This window comes from Leptosomus discolor, chromosome 1 (genome assembly GCF_034619465.1).
Source record: "Leptosomus discolor isolate bLepDis1 chromosome 1, bLepDis1.hap2, whole genome shotgun sequence".
In the NCBI taxonomy this organism is placed as follows: domain Eukaryota; kingdom Metazoa; phylum Chordata; class Aves; order Leptosomiformes; family Leptosomidae; genus Leptosomus; species Leptosomus discolor.
Window position 1 is genome coordinate 73,018,666 of NC_141391.1, and position 6,955 is coordinate 73,025,620.

Genomic DNA, 6,955 nt, shown 5'->3' on the forward strand with positions numbered 1-6,955 from the left:
CTGAATATATTTTAAGACCTCCCTGTGAGTTAAAGGAGCAAACGGCAAACGCCGTTAGGGAATTCCTTTGAAACGAAACGCCCCACCGGCTAAGGCAAGCATTTCACTTGGTGCACGTGTGTGTGAAGTGCTACCTTAGCGCCGCGCTCCCTAGGTTTCTTTATATTTGTGATTTTGGTTTTCGTGTCGCATTAACATTCTTTTTGGAAAAACGTAGGGAGGCTTTAGGAAGCCGAGGATTTCCTAACAGCTGCACTTGCGGTTTTGAAATCTTCTCTAAGGAGGTGGGGAGGAAAACCTGAGCTCCCTCAGTAATGACAGCGGCGTTTTGTAATGGATAAGGAAACAGGGCATTGGAACATGGGAATATCCATGACATTGGTAACGGTTTTCAGACAGGTCATCTTTCATCATCGAAAACCGGAGGAGGAAAACCAAGTTTTATATTTGTCGAAGCCTTAGGATAAAGACAGCCAGCCTGCACGGCTGCTGAAATCGGCCTGCACGGCTGCTGAAGGCCTGATGCAGCTGCTGCACAGACCTGCTCCAGCCCATCACAGCAGCTGCCGGCGGTCCCGATGCAAACAGGTTTCCGCCAGCTGTCCCAGGGTCTTCTCCTTTACGCCTTTATCCCAAAAGGCAGCGGGGGCGTACCCGCTGAAATCAGAAGTGGCAAGGCAGCTCTCTGTTAAACAGAGCCGCAACAGAAATAGTAACTTAATTACAGGATGTGCAACCTTGGGCTCGATTGCCCAAAGGTTGGTTGTGCAAGCAGCTGTCACATTGCTCCCCCAGGAGCAAGCATGCACAGTCCTTAATCTCAAGTTTTTGGTATTCAAATCATACCCTAGGACCTACAGTAGAAACAGGTACATTTTTCAGGTACAACAAAAAAAAAAATCCTTAACTCCCTCTCTCTCCAAAACACCCTTTCTGTAATAAACAACTAATTAGCATAAAGTGTAGTTTTAAGATAGGCTATTACCTTTTGTAGCAATCTTGAAAAAACCCAGTATCTGTATTAAAAGAACATAACATACAAAAAACCCCACCAAATTTATATTCTCTAATTATTACCACCTCATGCAAAGAGCACTGTGTTTTCAGGAAAGGTAGTAAAAGGTGTGGTCTGTCTCCTCACAATTCTCTCCCTGTTTAAAAATGATTAAAACGGTGTTGAATGGTGACTGAATTCCTGCACCATGACCTGTGCAGCTGTATGGGGAAGAGTACAAATCTCTTGGACTATCTCATGTTTTCACAGACGGATGCTCAGCAATAATGGAGATGAAAGGCAGAGGTATCGTGGCAAGACCTGCACAATCTCAAGGAGAACAAGGCCGGTTTTCCCCCCACTTGCAGACATGTCAAGGAGAGGAGGTGAGGGGATGACCAGCTCTTCACGGAGCGTGGCCCTACTCCTCATGCGGCATTTGGGCTCTGAATCTGGGAGCATGCCGAGGCGGGAAGCGTAGGGTGGACATCGGCCTACGTTCTTCTGCTGGTTTGACTCGCTTTTGGATTTTAGGGCCAAGTGGGTTCAAATGACTGCCGTGAGCGGTGACGGCCAGCTTTGTGGATCCCTACCAGTCCATGAGCAACCTCCACCTGACCTCCACGGGAATGGGACTGCAGCCCCGCAGGCTGCTCAGGCCTACGTGAAACAACAACGGGCCTATGTGAAACAAGCTCAGGATCTTGACCAATTCTGCCATAATCATGGAAGAATTTTAGTGTCTCAAAAGATGCTTCAGAGAAGTGGTAACACGATGTGCTTCTCCTCATGCAATGCATCGTTACACTGGAGCTGATTGCCACAGGAGGTTGTAGACACCAAAGGTTTAGTTGACTTAAAAAAGCAGCTAGAAAAATCGGTGGAAGAAAAAAGCCATCGAGTGCTGCTCAGCACGAAAGCCGGGGCCTCGGCTTGGGAGACTGCGAAAGGCTTTGGGAGGCGGTGTGACTGGTGGACCTGTCTCCTTCATATTCTCCTGCCACTGCCGATGGCCCTGGCCTTTGTGCAAGAGAACACACTTGGCTACCTGGACCTCTGATCTGATGGTGAGGGGAAATTTCATTTTCTCACGACATTGGTCTGTACCCAGATTTCTTCATTCTAAGTCAAAAGTATCGTGCAAGTGGGTCTTGCTAGAGCTGCCTTGTCAACAGGTAGGCAGAAAATAGTTTTAGAGCCCATGTATTCTTCTTTGGTCAAATGGCTCGTTTGGGGCAATGGAAAGATGCAAATACAAATATATTTCTCTTCTTTGTATGAACAGTGATGTACGTTTCACACTCGATACCACCAGAAAAGCCTTTGGGATGTGATCAGCTTTCCTAAGGACATCATTGTACTTTTCCAGCTGAGAAGCAATATGACTGACTCAGGCTGATCCGTTTTGCTCAGGCAGCTGCAATATATATTTTTGGTGTATAATATCTAACAGGGAAATAAAATGTAAAAAATCACCCTTTGTTCGTGACTCATGCACATAAACCGACATCATTTGAATTACAGTCAAAGAACAACAATAAAATGGACTTGAAAAATAGAAGTTTCCTCTCCCAGAAGTTCTGCATGAGACATCTCTGGCTTTCCGTGTAACGGGCAAGGTGACGGTCTGCAAGCAGTTGTCCTTCCCAGCGGTGAAGGACCATGCACAATGCAAATGAAATGGCCTACCGTCTTTTAGTGCAAAAACTCTAGATGTGATGATTTATGCAGTTTACTAGTTGGGTTATCCTAATGAGCTACCTCCTAATGTTTAGTAATTTAAAGTAAAAAATTACAACTACATGATTTTTAATGTACAGCAAAGTGTAATAAATTTTAAGGCCAAAATATTCCTCTGGCCTTCACTTTGATATGGTGTTTTGCACTATGTTGCCTTTGATAGTAAAAATGTTTACTAAATCTGTTGCTTTTTTTTTTTCCAAGGGAAAGAAGAATACAAAATCTTGTTGCCAGTGAAAATATCCAGCAGCAGCGTGGCGAGCAGCTTGCTGTAATTTTGCCGTGCCATTAATTCCCTCTTAGTCTCAAGGAGCATAATAAACTTGCCAAAACGTTTGCTCTGTATACATGATGAGCACTCTGCTGTGGGTAACAAAGGTTTAATTACAGGATTTTGTGTTTGTGGTTAGAAGATAACTTTTGTACTGTTATAGAGTCCAAAGAAACCCCCCAAATCCCAGCCGTTTCTGAACACTGGGCAGTGCCACATGTCTCATAAAACCCCAGGGGGGAACGTAACCCCGTGCGATCCAGCACAGAGCAGCTGCAGAGGATTAACTCCTGTAGGAGAAGGCAATTTAGCTCCAAGTGGGCACCAATCTCTGGCTTACATACTCCTGATGTTCACCAAGATGCTCAGCAAGCAACAGGAACCGTTGAGTTTTTATAGCGTGGGCTCTTTTAGTGTCTGGCTTCACAAAATAAATACCACGTGAAGATTTTTGTAGATTATTACTCCCAGATAATTCTCTGCATCATGTTACACTTTGAAGCTGGAAACTGATGGGACACATATTCATAGTCTATTCAGATCTTCTTCCTTTGCAGTACCTTGCAGCACCTTTGCTGCAGATTCTAATTCTCTATGTACACTGGCTGTATTCCCAGAAGAAAACTCTAGCTCACCTAAGGCAGCTTAAATGGAGGTCATTCGGGAAAACGTTGAATTGTCTCCCTCTCCGGGATCCCAAATTGCTGTCTTAACAACTGTTAGGGACGCAGCTAAGCATAAGACATTACTGAAGCAAAGAGATAGTGGACAATTTTCCTTCCTTCCATTTCACACACCTTCACATTAAGTACGTTCATTGTTGATTTCTTTTTGCTTTGTTCATTTACTTACTCGCACATGAAATGGTATATGGTGCAGGCTTAGATTTCCACTGAAGCCTATTCAAGGATGCCGAGCCAGGTACCATAGTATCTTAACTCACTTTAGCAAGTAGTTCCCATTTTTTCCTGAATATGGGTTCATTTCTAAAGTTTAGAATTGATATGTAATTTATGACCCTGCCTTTGAAAGTCAACTCTGCCTGAGAAACACTGTAATTAAAAAAAAGGAAAAAGAAAGAAATCTCTGTTCACTGTCTACCGGAAAAATGGAACTTTGCACCAATGGGTCCTGCAATGATTACCAGCAGGTGGCTTCCACGCTGTCACTTGTCACCCATGTCGGCAGCTCCAGGATGAAAAGGCAAGCAGGCCGCCTGTGCTGCTCTTGGGCCAGACTGCGGAGAAGCATGGCCCCGTCAGAGATGGAGAGGAGGAAAAGGAATCTGGCAAGACCCTCGTGTTGCCAACTACCACCCGTGCTGCCCTCCCCGACCAGCAGTTGGTATCAGACCGCGCTGAGGTGAAGCGACAGTGTTTACTTGTCTCTGCGCTCCAGCTTGTGTCACGGGACTATTTGTGCGAGTGACGGCCCAAGGTGCTGTAAAGATTTCAACACCGTCTCAGAAACTGGAAGTCACTGAACTGCGGAGTCGAGTTTGCCCCACGTCATGCTCTGCTGACCCTGTCTCCCAAAGAAATCCTATTCCCACGGTATTTTTATTCCTTCCCACCCCTCCGAATTTAACGAGACTATCAGTAATCCCCTCCAAACCATTACCTACATGAAAGAATCAAGGAGAACTCTCTGGAAAGAGCAGAGGAAAACACCCAGAGTTATGACAAGAGGAGAATTCAGTTAATAACCCTTCAGGAAAATAAAAGGCACCTTTCTCAGCAGAAATAACAGAGACTCCTTAATAAGCTGTTGGCTCGTCCTCTCGGCACTCAGCACTGGAGATAATTTTGATGGGCAGGCTGCCTGCAGACAAGGCAGAAGAATAAGGCCCTGAGCCTGTCCAGGCAAAACAGACCTCATCTTCCCCATCTGGCCACTCCTTTCAACAAAGGTTGACTTCTTTTAACTCCTTTGCCTCTTCCTGCAGCACTCGCCTCAAGTATGCAAACGGGATTGCTTTTTGCTTAATGAAGCCTTTTGTTTGGTTCATGCCTTTATTTTGAACCACAAAAAAAAAGATCCCCAAGTAAGAGGAGCCGTGGCACAAGTCACTCCCCGCACCCCGGCCTCGTGGCATTGCAAAGCTCGCCCGCACGCTCTCTCAAGCCCCTGGGCTATGAGGTGGTTCCGTGGCGCAGTAAATCCGGCTCCAGCGCTCACAGGAGCCGCTGGGAAACACAAGGGCCACACAAGCGAGGCAAGGCCCTGCCAGCACGCTGCAAACCGTACACCGCACGATGCCGCATGGGCCCCGGCCGGCAGGCGTCACGCTGGACCACGTGTTACCAGGCCTCAGCACAAAGCTGGCGTAGAAGTACAAGGCGAGCAGAAATTCACGTTTACTAACACGCACGCAACGTGCACCCGAGTGTGTGTTCTCCGTGGCCTAGGTGTGCTGCACGTGCTTCTGTGCGGCACGGCGATTTGGTGTGCACAGCCCGCGCATGGCGGCGTTACAATCTCGGAAGGAAGAAAAGCGATGCAAAGAAAAGAAGTTGCAGCTAGAGATAACAGAGGCAACCTTCCCTGCTCAGCAGGGAATTCCTACTGCCCGCTTTCTTTGCTGCTCCCTTCTCTGTGACTTATTTTGTCTTCCTGGTGCACTGAAGCAGCCCGCAGTGGGCTGCCTGCCGCCAAAGGGTGGCTGCGTTTCTTCGACATCAGATCCAGCTCTGAGCTCAGTCCGTCAGTGGAGAGCAGGGCACGAGCAGCCTGGGGCAGCGGGTTGCAAGGCACTTCTGATGGTGGATCACGCTGTCAGCTGCTCTCCAGAGAGACACTGAGCTTTTGAATTGCCTTTTCACGCCACAATTTCCCCCATCAGTGTGAGGATATCATTTCTCTTACCTTGTGATCGTGGACAGGAGATCTGGGGAGGCAGATTTTACTGTGACCTACTTCCCTAAGGCAGGACAGGAAGGAGGATTTTGCTTTGGCTTAGGAAAAAGGCAGCATTTTCTGCCAGAGCCTGTTTATAGAATCTTAGAATCACAGAACGGTTTGGGTTGGGAGGGACCATAAAGACCACCTGGTTCCAACCCCCCTGCCATGGGCAGGGACACCTTCCACCAGACCAGGTTGCTCAAAGCCCCATCCAGCCTGGCCTGGAACACTGCCAGGGAGGGGGCAGCCACAGCTGCTCTGGGCAACCTGTGCCAGTGTCTCACCACCCTCACAGGGAAGAACTTCTTCCTAATATCTAATCTAAATCTCCCCTCTTCCAGTTTGAAACCGTTACCCCTCATCCTATCCCCACACTCCCTGATCAAGAGTCCCTCCCCACCTTTCCCATAGGCCCCCTTTAAGCACTGGCAGGCCGCTATAAGGTCTCCCCAGAGCCTTCTCTTCTCCAGGCTGAACAACCCCAGCTCTCTCAGCCTGTCCTCACAGGGGAGGTGCTCCAGCCCCCTGATCATCTCCATGGCCCTCCTCTGGACCCACTCAAGCAGCTCCACATCGTTCCTGTACTGGGGGCCCCAGAGCTGGACGCAGCACCGCAGGTGGGGTCTCACCAGAGCAGAGCAGAGGGGCAGAATCAGCTCCCTCGATGCAGGCTTACATTTTCATGCACGAAAAGCAGAGGGTGGTTATTTGAAGAGGAAGACTTGTGCTGGTTTCCCCATTTGCTTTATCCCGGTGCACAAACAGCTCCTCAAATCCACCTACCAAAGTCAGCCATAGCCCCACCAGCTCCTGTTTGACACGAACCCCAGCACAGTGCTGCAAAACAGTAACGCTTAGTCCAAGTCTTAGAAGTTACGCCAAGGATACGGGAGGAGAAGAGGTGGTTTTCTTCGCTGCTTTTATGTAATTGATGGACAAAAGGGAGCTTCTTAACTATACACGTGTCTCAGAAATCAGCTCGAGTAATTTGGAATCCTTGTTAGCAAGTAACAGATGAGTTTCGGAGACAGCAGAAGGACACAAGCTTA